Genomic DNA, 22,269 nt, shown 5'->3' on the forward strand with positions numbered 1-22,269 from the left:
TCTAGTCATGTTCTCATCACATTTATATATTCTAGTCTGAATATATAAAGAACTCTTAAAATTCAAAAACAAAAAGATGAACTAATTTTCAAATGGGCATGGGACTTGAATAGATATTTTTCTAAATAAAAAGATATACAAATGGCCAACAGCACATAAACAGATGCCCAACCCAATGTCATCAGTCATTGGGAAATGCACATTAAAACCACAATGATATGCCACTTCACACCTACTAGGTTAGCCATTTTTTAAAAAGCCAAACCAGAAAGAAAAAAAAAAAAACGCAAAATAACAAGTGTTGACAAAGACATGGAAAAGCTGGAACCCTCCTATATTTTTGCCAGTGGGAAAGTAAAACAGTGCAGCCACGGCCCGGCGTGGTGGCTCACACCTGTAATCCCAGCACTTTGGGAGGCCGAGGCGGGCAGATCACGAAGTCAGGAGATCGAGACCATTCTGGCTAACGCCTGTACTAAAAATACAAACAATTAGCCAGATGTGGTGGAGGGCGCCTGTAGTCCCAGCTACTCAGGAGGCTGAGGCAGGAGAATGGCATGAACCTGGGAGGCAGAGCTTGCAGTGAGCCGAGATCATGCCATTGCACTCCAGCCTGGGTGACAGAGCGAGACTCCGTCTCAAAAAAAAACAAAAAAACAAGTGCAGCCACTGTAGAAAACAGCCTGGCAGTTCCTCAGAAACTTACACATAGAATTACCATATGACCCAGCAATCCCACGCCTAGGTATATACCCTAAAAAACTGAAAACAGGGACACAAATACTTCTACCTATATTTCATAGTAGCACTTGACAATAGCCAAAAGGAGGGAAACAACTTAAATGCCCACCAACTGAAGAACAGATAAACAAAATGTAAATGTAGCCTAGCCATACAATGAAATATTACTTGGCCATAAAATGGAATGAAATTTAGCCAGGAGTGGTGGCATGGAACTGTAGTCTCAGCTACTCAGGAGGCTGAGGCGGGAAGACTGCTTGAGCCTGGGAGGTCAAGGCTGCAGTTAACTGTGATTTACACCACTGTGCTCCAGCCTGGGTGACAGAGTGAGACTCTGTCTCAAAAAAAAAAAAAAAAAAAAAAAAGTAATGAAATATTTGACACGTTACAATACAAAATGGATGAATCTTGAAAACATTGTGCTAAGTGAAAGAAGCCACAGAAGGGCATATATTCTATGATTCTATTAATATGAATTGCTTAATAAAACAATGTCTCGCCACCTCTGATCACTATTATTAGTGCCTGGTTTCTGAAATGCCTGTAAGAACAGAACTCTCTACAATAAACAGAACTGGAACATCATAGGCTTGAAGCCACAGGTATCATTTCTATCTTGAGATCGATCTTGCTCCTCAGATTTCCCGCATGAATAGGCAAATCCATAAAGACAGAAAGTAGAATGGTGACTGCCTGAGGCTGGGGATAAGGAGAAATGGGCAGCAACGGCTTAATGGGTACACAGTCTTCTTTTGGGGTGATGAAAATGTCTTGGAACTAGATAAAGGTAGTGGTTGCACAACACTGTAACAATACCAAATGCCACTGAACTGTACACTTTAAAATAGTTAGTGTTTAATGTTTAATTTTATATTCCTTTTTTTTTTTTTTTTTTTTGTTGTTGGAGACAGGGTGTCTGACTCTGTCGCCCAGGCTGGAGTACAGTGGCGAGATCGTGGCTCGCTACAACCTCCGCCTCCCAGGTTCAAACGATTCTCCCACCTCAGCCTCCCGAGTAGCTGGGACTACAGGCGCGTGCCACCAAGCCCGGCTAATTTTTGTATTTTTTAGTAGAGATGGGGTTTCACCATGTTTAATTTTATGTCATGTTAATTTTGCCTCGGTTTTTTTAAATGGAGGAAAGATGGATATCAGGGGGCTTCCTGGGCCCTGCTGATCAGAATCTCCTAGGATGGCACAAATACAAATATATAGCTCCCAGGTTCATCTAATATGCAGCTAGGATTGAAAAGCACCAGGTTAGGATACTGTATACATGCACACACAACCTTCAATATAAAAGTGGGGGCCGGGTGCAGTGACTCACGCCTGTAATCCCACACTTTGGGAGGCCGAGGCAGGCAGATCACCTGAGGCCAGGAGTTCAAGACCAGCCTGGCCAACATAGCAAAACCCCATCTCTACTAAAAATACAAAAAATTAGCTGGGTGGGTGTGGTAGCGCACACCTGTAATTCCACGTACTCAGGAGGCTGGGCCATGAGAATAGCTGGAACCTGGGAGCCAAGGTTACAGTGAGCCAAGATCGTGCCACTGTACTCCAGCCTGGGTGACACAGCCAGACTCTGTCTCAAATATATATATCTCATATATTTATCATATATTATATCATATATCATATATATGACAAAATATATATGATAAATATGTATGATATATGATAAATATATGATCTATATAAGAACTTCTGTGGCCAGCACCTCAGGGTTTCACCTGATGCTACACTCATCATGGATAAAGAGTATAACATTTCTGCCTGCTCCCTCTTCCTAGAAAAGAAAATGTGCATTTTAAAACAATCTAAGTAGATGTGCAACATTCAGAAAATGAAGGTAATGGCTACATCGCAGATATGAGGCACTCAAAAGCAACATAACCAGAACAGTGAGTGGATTCATAATCATGCCCCCAGAATGATAAACACAGTTTAGTCTGCATAGTCTTCAAACAAACCAGAGAGTGGTGGTCACAAATCAGTGGACCACTGTGTGCTCATTAAGAACACCAAATAAGGGCAAATATGAATGGGCTCTTAGGAGTACCAACAAGACCAGATGGGCAGGTAAACTTCAGTTGGAGCCATGGGCGGCTCAACAAAAGAAAGAACAATCTAACTTGGAGCTGGCTACCATCTGTGGTTAGAGCTGTTATTCAGCAGGAAGGACCCAGCCACATGACTGCGGATGGGCCAACGCTTTTTATTCGTGTGGGAAATCTGAGGAGTAAGACTGACCTCAAAATAGAAATGATGCCTGTGGCTTCAAGCCTATGATGTTCCGATTCTTTTCACTGCCGAGAGTTCTTATACGCATTTCAGAAATCAGATGTGAGTAACAGTGGTCAGAGATGGCAAGACATTGTTTTATTAAACAACTCCACTGGAGTAGAGGAGTAGAGGTAGTTACTATGAAGGATCCCTGTACATACAATTCATGTGTTCATTTATAAACAAACTATGCTGCAACTGACACCTTTTCCCAGCACCCTTTTTTTTCTTGCTTCTTGAGAGTTCTTACTTTGATCCCATCTTTTGATCCCAGTAAGCATAAGACCTAATTAGTAACAGATTGATGGCCTAACAGTCATACTTCTGTTTCACCTTTACTTTCACAGCAAGTCATGGGAGGAAAAAAAGAACTGAAGAGCACATCGGTTTCTTTAAAACCCATTCATTAATACGAGAACTATAACTTTAATGTAGGGCTGTCTTTTTGGTGAGAAAAAAACCCAACCACTTCTTACACCTCCCAGCTTTGCAAACATTACCGGCCAACCACTTCACAAAACCAATTCCAGTAACTCCTGTGCTTGAGGTACCATTATGTCATTGGTTTGCTTCATAGAAAATGCCCTGATTTTCATTTATTTCTGTAGTTTGGAACAAGCCAACATACTCACTTTGTTTAACTCTGGGTGGAGAGATAAAGCAACCAACACCAGCCAGACATAAAAAAGACTATGGAGAAGAGAGGAAAGACCCAGAGACGTGCTTGCTTTTTCTGCTACACAATCGATACTGAAGAGCTCCCAAGGAATCCAAGCTGTCTGTGAACTTCCTGTGGGTTTGGAGAGCGTTCTTCCACAAACTAATCGCGCAGGTCACAGAGGTGAAAGAAACAGCTTAGCTTTGGCTCCCTACCACCTGGTTGGGATTAATCCACATGGTTTTATAACTCCAAAAATGAGACAAAAGTAGCATTTGTGCTTGAAGTCAAATGCTAGGGTGTTATTTTCACTGATGCAGAAAGGGGATGACCACTCCAACAGATAGATGAGAGAAGGGCTACTAGCCACTCCTAAATAAATGGGAAGAAGGTGATATGTTTCTCTACTTTACATAACAAGAGAAAAACTGGCCCACCTTAAGAAAATGCAGACTTTGGATTCCATCAAATATTTACTGAGCTGGCACTAGGTTTAGAGCTGAGACACTGACAATGACTCAGGAAAAACAAGTATTTTATCAGTCATGTGTTTACATAAAACTTCAGTGTCATCTATCTTTTTAAGGAGCTAAGTGGCAAATAGCACAACAAAGAGAATTATCTCTATTAGTAATTCTAAAGCATAATAAGGACATGTGCTCCTTTTTAAAAATTGAAAGTAAGTCTATCTAAAGCCTTGAGGTTAAAACTGAGGGCCGGGAGTTGTTCAAACAGGAATTATTGGTTCTGGCCACTGCAGTCGCATTTAAAATGCAAGAGCTACTCTGTCCGCCTGTAACTAACTACATGTGAATGCAAGAAGCTATTCTTGGTAATCCTTGACATTTTTGTCAGTATGCCACGTCCATGGTGACATTTTGGAGGTTTATGATATGCGTTCAGTGGGGTGGTTTTCAGTGCCTTGGCTTTTAATACTGAGAATAACAAGGTGACAATCTTGGGTTAACCTAGCCAGGTCAATCACAAAATGATGTATCTGGAATGCCTTTTGAATCAGTATTATCTACAGCAAACCAAACAATGTCACAGTGCTCCTGAAGAAAATGTACAATGTTCCCCTGGGGGAAAAATGTTAAAAGCACTGTAGAGTTGGCCACCATGGACTTCAGCCTACCATTTTAGATCCAAACCACCCCAGCCATTAGAAAGCAAACGATCACCCACTTCTTTTTTTTTAAATAACAAAATATCAGTTTCTAAACACAAGAACTTAAAGCATTACACGCGCATTCCAAAAGCACATATGAATATTCTTTGAGACGGGGTCTCGCTCTGTCGTCCAGGCTGGAGTGCAGTGGCACGATCTCGGCTCACTGCAACCTCTGCCTCCCGGGTTCAAGCGATTCTCCTGCCTCAGCCTCCCAAGTAGCTGGGATTACAGGTGTGCACCACCATATCCAGCTAATGTTTGTATTTTTAGTAGAGACGGGGTTTCACCATGTTGGCCAGGCTGGTCTCGAACTCCTGACCTCAGGTGATCCGCCCGCCTCAGCCTCCGAAAGTGCTGGGATTACAGGCATGAGCCACCGTGCCTGGCCAAAGACGCTGTCTTTTAGGACACAGTCTCACTGCTAAAATAACAGGCACATCATGCATGCGCTGCACAGTACTTCCTGTTCCACAGAATTCCTCACAGCCCCAGCAGCAAAGCTGAGAAGCAATCTGGGAAAAAACCCAGCTCCTCTGCTGATCCACACATGACAGCCTTGATAACCACTTTGGCAGAACCCTTTACTCCTCAAGCCAGCAAGGATTCTGAGGGAGGGTCTCAGGAGCTGGGGTGAAGCAGACAGAGGACCAAATCGCAGGGTCCAGGTACTCAGGAAGCCACCCCACTGCTTCCTCCTTGGCCTGAGCCACCATCGCTCAGCCCCGGGGGCAGCTGCCATCTCCTAAACCAGTCTCCTTGCTTCAGCTCCTGCCCTTCTAGTCCCCCACAGCGGTCAGAGCGACCTCAATGAAATGTTAAGTCTCCCAACAGAAGAGCTCCCCTACTTGCTCAGAGTCACACCCGGAGTCCCTGCAGTGGCTCATGAGGTGCTGCCACCGCCACTTCACCCCATCACCCTCCTGCTGGCCCACTGCTCTCATCTTAGCACCTGTAGCTCCTTCTCCTCTGACCCAAGACACCTCGGGTTGCCTCCTCCCCTCCCGCAGGAACCTGAAAAATAAGGCCTCTCCAGCCACTTTCCACAAAATGGTCACCCACCCAGGCACGCAGTCTCGCCAACCTCACCCTGCCAGTCTGCACCTTGTAATGTGGTGACACGCTCACTGATTGCTATTTGCCACCACTGCACCGGAAGCCCCACATGGGCAAGGGCCAACGAGAAGAGCTTGCTGCTGGAGCCCTGGAGCAGGTGTGCGCCCCAGCTCTGCTGCCTCAGGGCAGCTCACTCTCTGTGGAGGGCTACCTTGCACAGCAGGTGTGGACGACACCTGTGGGCTCCACCCACTAGGTGCCAGTAGGACACACCCCATTTCCCCAAGTGGGGACAGCAAAAAATGTCTCCAGACAGTGCAAATGTCCCAAGGGGCACAGTCATGCCTGCCTGAGAGTTACCACTATTTTAGTGGCATTTGTGAACCTAAGGGTGGGAAGCTCTTTTACAGCCTTGGGCACATGCTGCCAGCAATACACTGAAGCCAACTCTGTATGAACTGTTCACTGTCTTCTGCTGCCTCTCTCTAACCAGCTTCACCCACCTTCCCATCTCCCACCACTGGCCCGTGACCCCACAAAAGCAAGTACTTTCCCAGGCATCAGTATGGACAAGCTGCCCATGCCAACCTTGACTCTGAGCTCTGAGAGTTTCCATCCAAGACCCAAACAGCACAGAAATGTGGGCAGACTTCATTTTGTTCCAAAAGTAAGTTCATCTGCACATTTAAATATACATCCAAAAGCTGTTGGTAGACATATGACAACTGCCTCCCAGGTATTGTACAAGGGTGCTGAGATGTGGCTGAAGATCTTGACCTTGAATCAACTTTTTTTTTTTTTTTGAGACAAGATATTGCTCTGTCACCCAGGCTGGAGTACAGTGGTGATCATAGCTCACCACAGCCTCAAACTCTTGGGTCAAGTGATCCTCCCACCTCAGCCTCCCAAGTAGGTGGGACTACAGGCATGTGCCACCACACCCAGTTAATTTTTAATTTTTTTAGAGATAGGGTCTCCCTATGTACCCCAGGCTGGTCTCAAATTCCTGGGCTCAAGCAGTCCTCCCACTTCAGCCTCCCAAAGTGCTGGGATTACAGGCATGAGCCACGACACCCAGGCGACTTCTGTTCTTAACATCTGTCCAGTATTAAGTGACTGCTAGTTATAGAACAAAGTCTAATCATATAATGTGAATTTTTTTAAGTCTCTAGCATCACTGAATGCTACAATTTCCAAGTTCCAGAATACTATGACGTTACACCTAGAAACCAGTAATTCTATACATACTCAGAGTATTTTCAGATTTGTGGCCAAGCTAATGCAACAATAATGAAAGTATGTGACACAAAAGCATTGGCTGTACAGTCATGCACTGCTTGCTGATGAAGATATGTTCGGAGAAACACATTGTCAGCCAATGCTGTCACCGTACAAACATCACACAGTGGGCTTACACAAACCTAGTTGGCACAGCCTACTACACACCTAGGCTATGCAGTAGAGTCTAGTGCTCCCAGGATACAAATCTGTACTGAATACTATAGGCAATACAGTAACACAATGGTATTTGTGTGTCTAAACATAGCTAAACATAAAAAAGGTACAGTAAAAATATGGCATCATAATGTTAAGGAATGACCACTGTATACGCAGTCCATCATTTCGGTGCAAGATTGTATTAACATGGTAAATGAGAATGACATCAGCCAGGCACAGTGGCTCACTCCTGTAATTCCAGCACTTTGGGAGGCCCAGGTGGACAGATCATGAGGTCAGGAGTTCAAGACCAGCCTGGCCAACATGGTGAAACCCCGTCTCTACTAAAGATACAAAAAATTAGCCAGGTATGGTGGCATGCGCCTGTAATCCCAGCTACTTGGGAGGCTGAGGCAGGAGAATCGCTTGAACCCAGGAGGTGGAGGTTGCAGTGAGCCAAGATCGCACCACTGCACTCCAGCCTGGGTAACAGGGCGAGACTCGGTCTCAAAAAAAAAAAGAATGACATCAATCATGGGGTGGTGAACAGAGCATGGGTCAATTCCTCCAGCCTGCCTCCTGTCTTCGTAAATAAAGTTTTATTGGAACACAGCCAGGCCTGTTTGTTTCTGTATTGTCTATGGCTGCTTCTGCACTACAGCAGCAGAGTCGAGCAGTTGCGACAGAATCTTCATGGCCTTCATTCATAAGTCCTATGGGCTTAAAAAAAAAAAAAAAGAAAGAGAAAGAGACAGAGAATCCTATGGCTTTCAAAGCCTGAGATATTTACTATCTGGCCCTTGACAGAAAAATCTCAATGGCTCTGCTCTAATCTGTTATCTCTCTTTAGTAACATTTCACTTCCAGCAACTTCGCTTCCCCAGTCACAAAATCATGAGAACGCAAAGAACAGTTGCTCAGCGAGGAAAAACAGTTATCATAAATTCTGAGCCCTTGTCTTTATACTGCTGAGCCTCCAGTGCTACTCAACTACAAGGAAAATAAGGAGGCAACTCAGAAGCAGAAGTGGAATCATGGAGAGAGGGAATTTTTTATTTTATTATTATTATTATTATTATTCGAGACAGGGTGTCACTCTGTTGCCCAGGCTAGAGTGTAATGGCGCAACCTTGGCTCACTGGAGCCACTACCTCCCAAACTCAAGCTCTCCTCCCACCTCAGCCTCCCAAGTAGCTGGGTCTTCAGGCACATGCTCAGCTATTGTTTGTATTTTTTGTAGAGACAGGGTTTTGCCACATTGCCCAGGCTGGTCTCAAACTCCTGGGCTCAAGTGATCCACCCGCCTCGGCCCCCAAAGTGCTGGGACTACAGGCATGGGCCACTGCACCCAGCTAAGGGAGGGAATTTTGATAAGCAGAAGACTAAAGATGCCGAGGTGTCCCAAAGCTGAAGGAGTATATAATATGACCACAAGGACAAAGAACATGTGAGTGCCTGTTCTGCAGCAGACACTCGCCTAAGATCTTTGCCTAATCTTATTGAGTCTTCATAACAACCCAGAGGGCAAATGCTTTGTCCCATTTTATGGAAGAGGAAACTGAGGCTCAGAGAGCCCAAATAACCTGCCTTAGGAGACACAGCAAATGGTAGTCCCGAGTCGGACTCAAAGCTATCCATGTCTGAAATCAGGGCTACCCACACCTAGGTAGTCCCTGCAGTTAGTGGTACAGTAAGTAGTAAGTCCTCACTAATGTTTCCAATGGATCCATGGAAACTATAACTTTAAGCAGAACAACACATAAGGAAACCAGTTTGACCACAGGCTAATTGGTATTAACTAGAGTTAAGTTCCTACAACCTATTTCTGGTCACAAAAACATCACCAAACTTCTAAATAAAGACCCCTAAACACTTCTAATGTTAAACATTGAAATAAACGTGTGAAACAAAAGAATGTTAATATTTAAAGGCCAAGTATCAATTGGTCATTTATCCACAAAATTCACTTGACTCCAAATACTGCCAGATAACCAGATATCACTTCAACTTTATAAAACAAATAGTGGTACTAATGAGTCATCCTATTAGATAAATGCCTCAATGAAAAAGTTAGTTGCCTTAGTGAAAACCCCACTATATTTTTAATTTAGTAATGATTACTAGGTTATTACATGGTGGTATCCTCCCCCCACAGTTGGGAAGACTCCTGGGCAATGTTAACATGTGGCTTCTTGGCAAGTTTCCCTGGCAATTGTATGGACATTTCGAGAAGCCCAAAAAAGCTTTTTGCATGGTTAGAGGCTGCCAAGTCTAATCTACATAGTCTGGTTTCTCCAACTACCAAATCAAGGTAACTACCTGAATTTAAAAACAGATTTGCTTTAAAAATTGTTTGTAAACGCCCAGGCGTGGTGGCTCACGTCTGCAATCCCAGCCCTTTGGGAGGTCGAGGCAGGCAGATCATTTGAGGTCCGGAGTTCAAGACCAGCCTGCTCAACATGGTGAAACTCCGTATCTACTAAAAATACAAAAATTAGCCAGGCACGGTGGCATGCACCTGCAGTTCCAGCAACTCGGGAGGCTGAGGCAGAAGAATTGCTTGAACTCGGGAGGCAGAAGTTGCAGTGAGCCAAGACCACGCCACTGCACTCCAGCCTGGGTGACAGAGCGAGACTCTGTCTAAAAACAAACAAACAAACAAAACAATGTTTGTAAACTACTGAGGTATAACCTGCATATGATAAACTCTCCCATTTTACATGTAAGATTCAATGTTTTTTACAAATTTACTGACTTATGCAACACACAATCCAATTTCAGTACATTTCCATCACCCCAATGACATCTCGTGTGCCCATCTGCAGTCACCACCTTTTCCACCCCCAGCCCCAGGCAACCATGAATCCACTTTCGATCTTCATGGATTTGCCTTCTCTGAACACTCTGCAAAAATCAAATCATGTAATTATACTGTGTCCACATCTGCTTCTTTCACTTAGTGTCACGTTTTTGAGTTTCTTCCACAGCTCCCCTTTTCACGTGAAACCTATCTAGTGCTTGTGTATCCAGTGGCTGCACACCACAGTTTAAAGCTGGGTTGGGTATGAGGGAGGGGAAGAAGTGGAGAAAGCATGGAAGGTTCTCCCTGAATCACTGTTGAATTAATCCTTTATGATATACCTAGGCTAGTGATGGTGAATATGTGAGCGTGCATTCATTCAACAACACAGAGTGAGTGCATGGCAGACATCTCTGGGGTGTCTGCTCATTTCAAACCAAGCCTCCATTATTCTGGGAACCACAGCTGGGCTTCCAGAGAGCTCTAATCCTCCTGAAAGCATATGCAAGCTTCTGTGTGTTGGTGCCTTTTTCTGAACACAGAATCCCTACCTTGTGTCAGATTTCCCAGGGTCCATGATTCCAAAATCCTTTAGAATCCCTGCATTCTACTGTGGAGCCTCGGAGCAAGTCTAACAGGGCTGTCAACTGCACAAAAGAACACTCACCAAACAAAGATGAAGGACAAACTTAGAAATATTAGGTTGAACCATACAAACATCAAGAGTTTAATAGTTCTAAAAAACCACTGGAACCGAAAAAGAACATTACTAGAAAAACTGGTTAAAATTCAAATGTCTAGAGTTCGGTTAATAGTAATGTCATCAAGGGTGGCTTCTTAGGTTTGACAAAGAAACATCACCACAGAATATACTATGGTGATATTAGACGTTAACAGCAAGGAAACCATCTAATCTTTGCAACTTTTCTGTAACTCTAAAATATTCCAAAATACAAATATATTAAAACAAACAAATTAACAAAAAAATTGGGTTTTATTCATTCCATGCCTAGAACTATCTCCTAAGGCAAACATGAAAAACAGAACTACAGAGGAAATAACTGCACATAGGCACCATTATAATTTTAGTACTTATATAACCATAAATATCAAGGTGAAAAAGACAGGAATATTTACTAAGTGAGGGGATAGCAGCTCAGTGGCAGCCTAAACCTCCGATCTTATGCCAATCATGAAAACTACGGGGCGGCAAGGAACAAAAAACACATGAGGAAGAATGCCTTAGCTGGCTGCAAATAACAGAAATTCTAATTCGACTGGCTTTAAAGGATAAGGAGATGCTGTTACCACGTTTCACGTAAGAAAATGTACTAAGGGCAGACGGCTACCAAAGCTTAATTCATCCATCCACCCACCTCATCAAAGACATAGACTTTCCACTCCACCACCCTCAGCTTCTCAGCCAGCTCCCTCCTAGTTTTGGGGGAATCAGTGTGGCTGCCCACCTCCAGGTTTCCATGGAGACAGAGCATCAATTAGCAGGAGTTCCTTCCACGTAGGTCTATGGGGACAAGGAGCCTTCTCCCCAATCATGCCTGTCTCATACCTCCCCTCACAGCTCGTTGACTGGGTCTGAGTCATACGCTCCTGCCTCAGCCAACTGCAGGCCCAGATGCTGTATGACCGGCTTAGAGCAATCTCAGGCACTGTTGATATTAGGGGCTGGATCATTCATTGCTGTGGTGGGGTCTATCCTGTGCATTGTAGGATGTTCAGCAACATCCTTGACCTCTACCCACTGGATGCCAGCAGAACCTATCCCCAGGTGTAACAGTCAAAAAAATCCCTCCAAATGTTTCCGAATGCCCTGGGTGTAGGGAGAAGGAAGAGGGAATCCTCCTCAGTTGAGACCCACTGGCTTAGGGCAATCAGGCCACCCCAATAAAATGGGTGCTCTGACAGCTTACAAGGAGGGACTGCTCTTGAGAACATCAGAATAGTGTACATGAGGAAAACTCAGTGAAATGCAGCAATACAAAACGATCATTATAAATCAATAAAACCTGTCTCTACATGCATAATTACATTCAGCAAACTTTTATTGAGGGTCTACTATATGCTAAGTACTATATAGACAAAACACAATAAAATCTAAATGAGATTATTTAAATTTATTTTTAAACTATAAATAACTAGATCTCTGCTTTGTTCCTTCATTCTCAATCTCTTTTTCACTTTTTATTTTGGAATAATTACAGATTCATAGGAAGTTGCAAAGAAATATACAGGGAGGTCCCTGTGAAATGTCTGGAATAGGGAAATCTATAGAGATGAAAAAGCAGATTAGCAGTTGCCAGGGGCTGGGGGTATGGGGGCTGACTGCTAATGAACACGGGGTTTCTTCATGGAGTATTCAGAACTACATAGGGGTGACGGTTGCACAATCTGGTGAATATAACAAAACCCACTAAATTGTACACTTTATTTTTATTTTTTGATTTTATTTTTTTGAGATGGAGTTTCACTCTGTTGCCCAGGCTGGAGTGCAGTGGTGCGATCTCAGCTCACTGCAGCCTCCGTCTCCCGGGTTCAAGTGATTCTCCTGCCTCAGGCTTCTGAGTAGCTGGGGTTACAGGTGCCCACCACCACGCCCAGCTAATTTTTCTTACATTTTTTTAGTAGGGACAGGGTTTCACCATGTTGGCCAGGCTAGTTTCAAACTCCTGACCTCAAGTGATCCGCCCACCTCGGCCTCCCAAAGTGCTAGGATTACAGGCAAGAGCCACCGTGCCCAAGGTAAATTTTATAGTATGTGGATTATATCTCAATTTTTTTTAATGGAAATAATTTTTAGGGCAAATCCAGTTGACCCCATACTCCAAGGCCTCCCCCATGCTGGGGACAGGCACCTGTCCACAGGACAGAGCTCTAAGTGGCAGAAAGAACACGTCTCTTGCAGTGACTATGTGGTCTCCTGGCCCAGCTCCAGGCCGCCTGGAAACACCACACCCAAGCTGGTAGATGCCGTCTTTCCTGGAGCACGGAGCCTCGTGCAGAGGAGCTGCTTGGGGCACCTCCGCCTGCCTCAAAGGTCTACCCACTGCCACTGTGTGGCTGGTGACCCCAGGCTTGGTGCAGCCATCTCCCCCGTTCATTCTTAACATCAACATCCCCACCACCTCCCCATGCTCTCTCTCAGTCCCTTCAGTTTTAAAGAAATGAAAAGAGAACCCTCCAGATGAAAAATGCTGGAGATTCCAAAGCTCCATAAGCGGCCTTTCAAGATGTCCTTGCCCTGCATCTGTAGAATTTCTGAGCAAAGGCAGAAGCATTCCACTTCTTTCACCCCTCCTTCCTCCACAGAAGGGAGAACTGAAGGAGGGGTGAGTAAATGGCTCGGAGCATCTTAGGTAGCCTGATCTCTCCCTCCACACACAAACGCGCACACACATACACACACGCATTCGAAAGGCCAGGCCAGCTCTCCGGGTTGCTGCAGAACACAAGTGTGAACAGATGCATTTTCTTCTGTTCCACTGCATATATGTGTACTCTTGACAGTCAGTAAATACCTATCAATTGAGAGTATTCTAAGAATTGAAGAATACACTCATAGTAATACATGTTCCCAGTTTCATATACTGGTTCAGGGTTTTTCATATAAACATGTTTGAAATTTGTTCATGGAAACACAGAAATCAGGTCTCTGTTGCATAGTATCTCAGGAACTGACAACAGGCTTGAAACAAATTCAGCCGCTAAAGATGAAGCATTGTAACCAGGTGGATAGAGGTAGCTCAGCAGTGCTCAGCCAAGGGATACTGCCCGCCCCGGGGGCCATTTGGCAATGTCTAGGGACATTTTCCAGACATCTGAGTGCAGGGAGTTTGCTACTAATATCTAGATCTAGTGGGGACAGACCAGGGATGCTGCTAAACATCCTATGCTACGTATGACAGCCCTAACAACAAGGAATTACCCCACCACCAGGGTTACTTTAGACCAGAGTTAAGAAACCCTGGTCTAAAGTAACACGTTCAGGATTGCTTGAGCCCAGGAGTTGGAGGCTGCAGTGAGCTATAATCATGCCACTGCACTGCACAGCCTGGGCAACAGAGCAAGACCCTGTCTCCAAAAATAAAACAAAAATAACACTTTCTTGGTTTGGACACCTTTTAGGACACTGCCCATCAGCAATACAGTAACTTGAACAGCTCAACATGTTTCTCCATGTAACCGAGTTACTGAACACACAAAACCACCACCATCAATGAAAGCTTCTGAGTGGGGTTAATAGAAGGATTTTCAGTTGGCCCCAGTGAGTCCTGGCTCCTCCTTGGGTGCTAGTAAGATTCCTCTGCTGCCCTCCTGATTTCACCTGCCTTCGTTCAAGCATTAGTGAAATCCTCTGCACCGTGATTCCTTCACAATGTCTCTGACACAATCCCTGCCTTTTCTAGCCCAAGTGCCCCTGATTGCTCTAATTCAGGCCTGTGACCACCTGAGAAAACCTCCAATAGTTTCCAACTGGCTTCTTCTCTCAGAAAGCCTACCTCTCCCCATCCCCGTATTTGGCTAGCTCACCAACTATGTTTTTGGTACAGCACATCTGATGCGAATCCCAATGTGAGTGATTCTCCATGCTTGCACAAGAAACGAGGACCCTCTGGGGGTATTGTGAGAAGCCAGGGAGAGGAAAAAAGGTGTAAAATGCTTCGCACAGTAACTGCCTAAGCATGTAATAAATGCCAGCTGCTGTGTTTGTTATACAGACACCAAGATGACCAGATGCTTCCATTCTCACTAAGATAACAATGCATGTGGGGGTGTTAGCTTCCTACCAATGCTGTAACAAATTGCCACAAACCAAGTGGCTTAAAACAATACAAATTTATTACTTTACAGTTCTGGAGGACAGAAGTCCAAAGTCAGTTTCACTCGGCAAAAATCAAGGTGTCAGCAGGTCTGCGTTCCATCTGCAGGCTCTAGGGAACAGTCCATTTCCTTGTCTTTTCCAGTTTCTAGAAACCGCCTGCATTCCTTGGCTCATGGCCACTTGACTCCAACCTCTGCTTCCGTTATTACATCTCCATCTCTGACTCTGACCTCACCCTCCTCCCTCCCTCTAGTAAGGATGCCTACAATGACATCAGGCCCACCTACATAATCCAGGATCATCTCCCTATCTCAAGATCCTTAACTTAATCACATCTGCAAAGTCTCTTTTGCCATGGAAGGTTACTTATTAACAGGCTTCAGGGACTACAACGTGGACATCTTTGAGGGTCCACTATACCACAGTAAGAATTAAATATCAAACAATAATGAATGCAAGATCAAAATAACTAATGGGTATAGCAAGGTATAAGGGGCATGCACAGTTACCTAGCCACAGTTACCTAGCCAACGGACAGTCAAGAACAGGCAGGAGACCTGGCTCAACTCTGAAGTCGAACAGATGCTGACCTCATTGGCTATAGGAAGTGAGGCTACTAAGTTAATCTCCCTTGGCCTCAGTTTTATCACATGATCGCCTATACCTCATGCAGCCGTCATGGGCTTTCGATGAAAACATTCATGCAATTCAACCTGAAAAAGCTGATAAAGGAAAAAAGAAAGAAAACATCCATGCAAAAGCCTAGTGTATTCCACACGTGTCCGTCACAATCACAGAGCCAAGGGATCCCGGCAGGGAGAAACCTGCAGGCAGGAACAGCATAGTGAGGCCTCATGGAAAAGAACACGAGCACAAAGTAAGCCCCACAGCAGCCTGTCTGGTGTTGCCCAAACCCTGGAAGACTGCCTTAGACTCAGAAATTGTGCAACAAACAGTTGTTGAATGAACGAATAAATGAATGAATGAACAGAGGCAGGATGCTTAAACATCACGTGGATTGGGCAGCTGGGTAGCGTTCTGGAAAGAGCACCCAAACGGGGGTCAAACAACCCAGTTCAAGTCCCTTGCCCTTCTAACAGCCAGCAGAACATACCCACTGGCTGTGGCTGTCAAGTAGAAAAAGAAATTTGAACAAGATGATCCTAGCTCTTCCAGCCTCAAAGCTGTGGGACTCTGAGCTACAAGCTCTGGCCTGACTGAGTCTTACCTCCCTTACATGACAGCTCTGGGTCAGTCGAGTTGACTCATTCCCTCATTTATTCCGAACACCCCCAGCACTTCCTCAAGGCCAGCACTTTTCTCCTGTTCCCCCTTATCTTGCCCAGATCTTGCTTTTTTTCAAAAAAAAAAAAAAAAAAAAAAAACCCCACACCAAAAAATCAAACATCAAACTACAAAGTTAACATCATTTCTATGGCTGGTAGTTTCCCTGCATGAGTCTTGTGTGGTTTACATTAGTGGCACACTAATATACTAACTGAATACATTAACTCAGAGTACCTTGACCACTTTATGAAAAGGTATTTACCGGCTGGGTGCAGTGGCTCACGCCTGTAATCCCAGCACTTTGGGAGGCTGAGGCAGGCGGATCGCCTGAGGTAGGAGTTCAAAACCAGCCTGGCCAACATGGCGAAACCCTGTTTCTACTAAAAACACAAAAACTAGCCAGGTGTGGTGGTACACGCCTGTAATCCCAGCTACTTCGAAGGCTGAGGTAAGAAAATTGCCTGAACCCAAGAGGGGGAGGTTGCAATAAGCCAAGATCGCACCATTGTACTCCAGCCTGGGCAAGAGCAAGACTCCATCTTAAAAAAAAAAAAAAAGAAAGAAAAGGTATTTACCATTGGGCAGAAAATATGGGAAGAACACTTTTGCCTCTTTTGCAAAGATTCACTGTCTTTGACAGTTGTGTTTATGTGTGCGTCTTGCAGGGTTGTGTGGGTATTACCCTATTGATGGACTGAGTGGATCATCCTATAGATGATCTTGCTTTTCTACTGCTGGAAAAGCACTAGAACCCCTCACCCAGAAGGATGGGCAAGGACAAAGATAACCCCAGGCTCAAGTGAGCCCACCTTTTCTCTGAAGTGATCATTATCCGAGAAATTGAATCAATCCTGGGATGCCTTGCAACCATTGTTATCTTCACTTCATGTGTCTGTGTGCCACCTCCCAGATCAGCTTGGTCTCCACATACTGTCCCTGCACACAAAAGGCCAAGAATCTCCACAAATATTTCTTCACTTTATTAGATTTAAACGGGGATAACTGAACTCAGTAGAATTTAACTTTGCTTTTATTCCATCAGATACGTTTTATTGAATTTCTGGGAAAGACAGACACCATTAGCAAAAGGACCTGGAATGGAAGTCAAGAAGCCTACCGTAGGCTCACCAGATGACCATGAACATGCTGCTGACCCATGGTCTCCTAAAGTAGAACCTAACTAGAGATGGTGATACATGTTATTTCCACTTCCCAAATCAGAGTGAAAGGAAGGAGAAGGAAACCTGAAGATTTCCAAACATCCAGGAGCTATTTTTGGAAATGAATTACTTTTCCTTTCACTTTTCTTTGAAAAATAAATATATAAATAAATAAATAAATGGAAGGAAAGGAAAAGAAAGATGTTAGACCAAAAAATAAGGGTTGATGATCTAAATGGAAGCAAGAGACGCTTCTTCAAGGGACTGACCCCTTACAGCCTTAAAAACAAGATGCTCCCCCATGTTCATACAAACACCATCTATGTAACCTTAAAAAAAGAAAAAAGGAGAAATCATTACCTGTTTATCAGAAAGCTCAACCAGGACAGTTTATATAATCCAGAAATAGACTCTGCAGGATAAATATAGCAAACCTCCTATTAGTTAATACTGAATAACTAAATAAAGGTTCCAAGAAGGTAGCAATGATGTTATTTGGCTGTTAAATGGGGATCCAACCTAGCAAATTCCAGAGCTATGGATTGTTTTGCCCTTAAAGCAAAAGAGTCTTCAGAAGACTTGTAAGATACCACAGAATTCCTCCATGAAGCACAGGTCAAATTCCATCTGGTGAGCAAATGGGTCCCCAAAAGCTTATGCCATGACATGATCTTGCTCTTCCGCCATCAGCATGATTATTTACACTTTGATCTCAAATGTGATATCATCCACCATACTTAAGCTGCCCAGAGCTGACATTTCCAGTACCGTACAACTCCACCTGAGCTACAGGAAATGGAACATGAGGTTTCAACCACTCAGTCCATCTACAGGATAATACCCAAACAACCCTGCAAGACACACACGTAAACACAACTGTCACAGACAGTGAAACTTTACAAAGGGGGCAAAAATGTTCTTCCCATATTTTCTGCCCAATGGTAAATACCTTTTCATAAGGTGGTTAAGGTACTCTGAGTTAATATATTCAGTTAATATATTATTGTGGCACTAATGTAAACCACACAGACTCATGTAAGGAAACTACCAGCCACAGAAATAAGTTAACTTTGTAGTTTGTTTTTTTGTTTTTTTTGGTGTGGGGTTTTGTTTTGTTTTGTTTTTTGAGACAAGGTCTCACTGTCACCCAGGATGGAGTGCAGTGGCACCACCACGGCTCACTGCAGCCTGGATCTCCCCAGCTCAAGTAATCCTCCCAGTTCAGCCTCCTAAGTAGCTGGGACTACAGGAACACGCTACCCTGCCCACGTAATTATTTCATTTGTTTGTAGAGACAGAGTCTCCGTATGCTGCCCAGGTTCATCTTGAACTCCTGGACTCAAGCAGTCTTGCCATCTGGGCCTCCCAAAGTGCTGGGATTATAGGCATGAACCACCACGCCTGGCCTAACTTTGCAGTTTTTAACCAAGTTTTTGGGTATGATTCCCAGTAAACCATGAAAATTATATGCACAGTATCAATCTATAGAAACAGTGAATTTAAACTGAAGGTAGGTTTTTTGTTTGTTTTTTGAGACAGAGTCTCATTCTGTCACCCAGGCTGAAGTGCAGTGGCACGATCTTGGCTCACTGCAACCTCTGCCTCCCAGGTTCAAGTGATTCTGCTGCCTCAGCCTCCCAAGTAGCTAAGACTACAGGCGCACACCACTACACCCGGCTAATTTTTGTGTTTTTAGTAGAGACAGGGTTTCACGATGTTGGCCAGGCTGGTCTTGAACTGACCTCAAGTGATCCACCCACCTCGGCCTCCCGAAGTGCTGGGATTACAGGCATGAGCAACCACGCCCAGCCAACCGAAGGTAGGCTTATAATCAAACTAAAAAATTGTTTTTAAAATATTGAGATTTTGTATACATCTGTAGCCACATCTGTAAAGATGTCTCCTTATATCTTCGTTGTAACTTTAAAAAGCAGAGTTACAATAAATTCACGGACATGCTCTGAGCTGGCACTATCAAATGTTAAACACAACACTGAATGGAATGACTATAAAACTCGAGAAGAGATTTTGTTTACAGCCCTTGGACCATATTTAATGCCCTACAGTTTTTACCAAAGTTTATATGAAATGATGTTTAAAGTCAACAATTTTCACTTAACCTACTACATTCATTTATTCCACCACAATTTCATTTTCTTAAAAAGAAAAAAAAAAAAGCTATTATTTATTTGCCTTTCTCCTGTCAGGTCTCTATGTGGAAGCTGTTTGGTGAAAGTCCTCATATTTCTTGAATACCATTTTCCTGTGTGTGACTCAAATGCAACTCAAAAAGGGTTTTAACTGTCAGATGCACATGGAGAAAACATTGCCCTCTGACATACAGTTCTTCCCATATAATAAAAGTTAATTACAACTTTAAAGGATAACCCGCCACCTATAAAACTCAGCCAGGTTCTGTTTTGAAAGAGGAAGAAGAATGACTATTACAGCCTTCAGCCGACTCCACTTAAATGTTTGTGGCTTGCTGAACATTCCATACATATTTCGGGCAAGGTATTATGGGAGCTGAAGTTCAAGCTGTCCCCTGCTGAATTTTCACTCACTATAAAAACAACATCTCATAAAAGTACACACATGTTTTTACTTTACCAAAAAAAGGTAAAATATCCACTTTTGTTCACTCAATTGACACTTTGAGCATTAGAACGGAGATTTTTTAAAAAGCTATAAGTTATTGTCTGAAAAGTAACAAATCAATTTCTGAAAAAAAGGAATATAGGAAATGTATCTGAAATACATGGAAAACAAGATTCTCCAAACTGATTTTTGTATGGTCCATTCACATTTGTCACAGGTTACACCATTAAAAAGAAAATCCTCACATTGATATCTTTCAGCTTGAATCTCCACTCCAATATAACAACAACTGTTTTATATTACTCTTGGAAAGTGAGCCTTAGCCTTTTCTAAGCAAAACGCTATTTTAATTAGTTCATTTTCCAGTTGTATGGGTTTTTAACATACACACGGTATAAAAGGGCACTGCATTCCAAGCAGTTCTACCAATTTCAGAACCATCCAAGGGCTGATCAAACAGCTGGGGCTCTAGCCTTTGGTTAAAATTATAACATGATCTCACCTGATTTTCAAAATAACTAGGCATCTTTTTAACCCATAAAATTGTACTAGGATTGATATAGGTTTCTGAGCCTAGAGGTTTGCAATGTTCAGCGAGAATGTTAGGGAACCACGATCTTTTTGTTTTGCTTTCTTTTGTTTTCCCCTGCTTGAACTCAGAGAAATCTTCAAACAATTCAGCAGCTTCTCTCCTCAAAAGTTTATTTTCAGACGCCAGTGCCATGCAGGTAGGAGGAAGCAGGCACAATGTCACTACACTGGGCCTCTGGAAGTCTTCAAATCACTGGGAAGCCTGTGGTGTTTCCTTTTTGGCACTCAGGCCCTGGAAGGAGAGTTGCTCTAGAGGGGACAAGACATCAGATACCCTGTGGAAACACTTGATGTACACAGGATTCCCAATTTCACACAAAATACGTCTCTGTAAAAGCAGTTGAACAACTGAAACCCGTAGACAATCGAGCGAAAAGTTAAGGAAAAGCTTCATTACATGAAATTAATTAAATGAAATCTGGTAGTGCTTTTAGAAGAGTCAGTTTTTACTTGATTGGGTTTTTATACGTGAATAAGACAGCTTTGTACCCCATGCATATCTTTCACAAAAAGGAAACTTAAAATACAACTCTTGTTTTTCGTTTATTCCAAAAGCATATGGGACTAATCATATTGCATTCTGGCTGCAGTACAGAAGGCTATTTCAAACAGTTTTAACTCACGAGTTTTAAGGCGCTAAAGAGCAACTAGAGTTTGGGAACAGACTTCTCCAACTCCAAAAGGGTTGGGAATCCCTCAAGGGCCCGTCTGGCATCAGGTTTTGGATGGAAACCAGCCTGAACCCGCCAGACAGGGAACCCGCACCCCAAAGCTGGGGCGCACGTTTGTGATCCAAAGTGACAGTTCATCTCGCCACCGCGGGGCTGGGGACACCTGCAGAACCAGGGCCGGGGCAGTGGGCCGCAGACGCCCGGGACCGGGATGGGCGAGGCTGCCGCACAGAAAGGAAAAGAGGGCCATCTGTCAGCCCCAGGAGAGGAAATTCCAGGCGCCCAGTTCCCAGGCGCCGGACAGCGGGTGACGTGAGGGAACCGAATGAGAGGGTCCGCCCAGCGGCGAGGGACCGGTAGGCGGCCGGCCTCGGCGCTCAGAGGACTCGAGGCCTGGAGAAGGGGCACCTCCATTCTTGGTCAGAGCCCTGGGAGTCGGGGTATTGGGAGGGCGGATCCTCTCCCGGACCCCGGGAACCAAAGATCTTCACCCAGCCCAGAGGGCCTCCTAGTGTCTCCGATCCTCTCCCTGGGCCCAAGGGATGGGGGCGCCTCGATCGTAGCCTGGACCGGAGCACTCCAGGGAGTCCCCTGGTTTTGGGGATGGAGGCGCTCCGAGCTCTGCCCGGGCCCGGGGACTCTCGGCAGCCCCGCGCTGGGCGGGGCGTGTCCCCAGCGCATCCGCGGTGGCGCCGGCCGGCGGCCCGGGGCGTAGCGCCCGCGCCGGGTCTGGCGCCCCCAGCCGGCCCGCTTACCGGTCGCGGGGGTCGATCCACGACGTCTGGCGCGTGTTGTGGTCAATGTAAAAGACGCGGCCGTCGTAGTCTCGCGCCTCCTCCCAGCCGGCGGGCAAGGGCAGCTCCGCGCTCTCCCGGGCCCGCGGCTGCGGCGCGGAGGGAGTGGGGGGCGTGGGGACCGCGGCGGGGGGCGCCGGCGGCGGCGGTTCCCGCTGGGGCTGCGCGGACGGCGGCTGCTCCCG

General features: G+C 44.7%; 1 protein-coding gene across 1 annotated transcript in view; it reads right to left on the reverse strand.

Moving 5' to 3' along the window:
- WWC3 (WWC family member 3) overlaps positions 1–22,263 on the reverse strand; it is a 128,996-nt gene extending 106,733 nt beyond the window's left edge. Inside the window, exon 1 of the mRNA XM_026449796.1 lies at positions 22,046–22,263. The gene's annotated coding sequence lies outside the window, so the exon portion shown is untranslated. The remainder of the gene's footprint in view (positions 1–22,045) is intronic.
- Between the last annotated feature and the right edge of the window lie 6 nt (positions 22,264–22,269).

The sequence above is a fragment of the Piliocolobus tephrosceles genome, chromosome Y, assembly GCF_002776525.5.
Source record: "Piliocolobus tephrosceles isolate RC106 chromosome Y, ASM277652v3, whole genome shotgun sequence".
NCBI classification, from domain to species: domain Eukaryota; kingdom Metazoa; phylum Chordata; class Mammalia; order Primates; family Cercopithecidae; genus Piliocolobus; species Piliocolobus tephrosceles.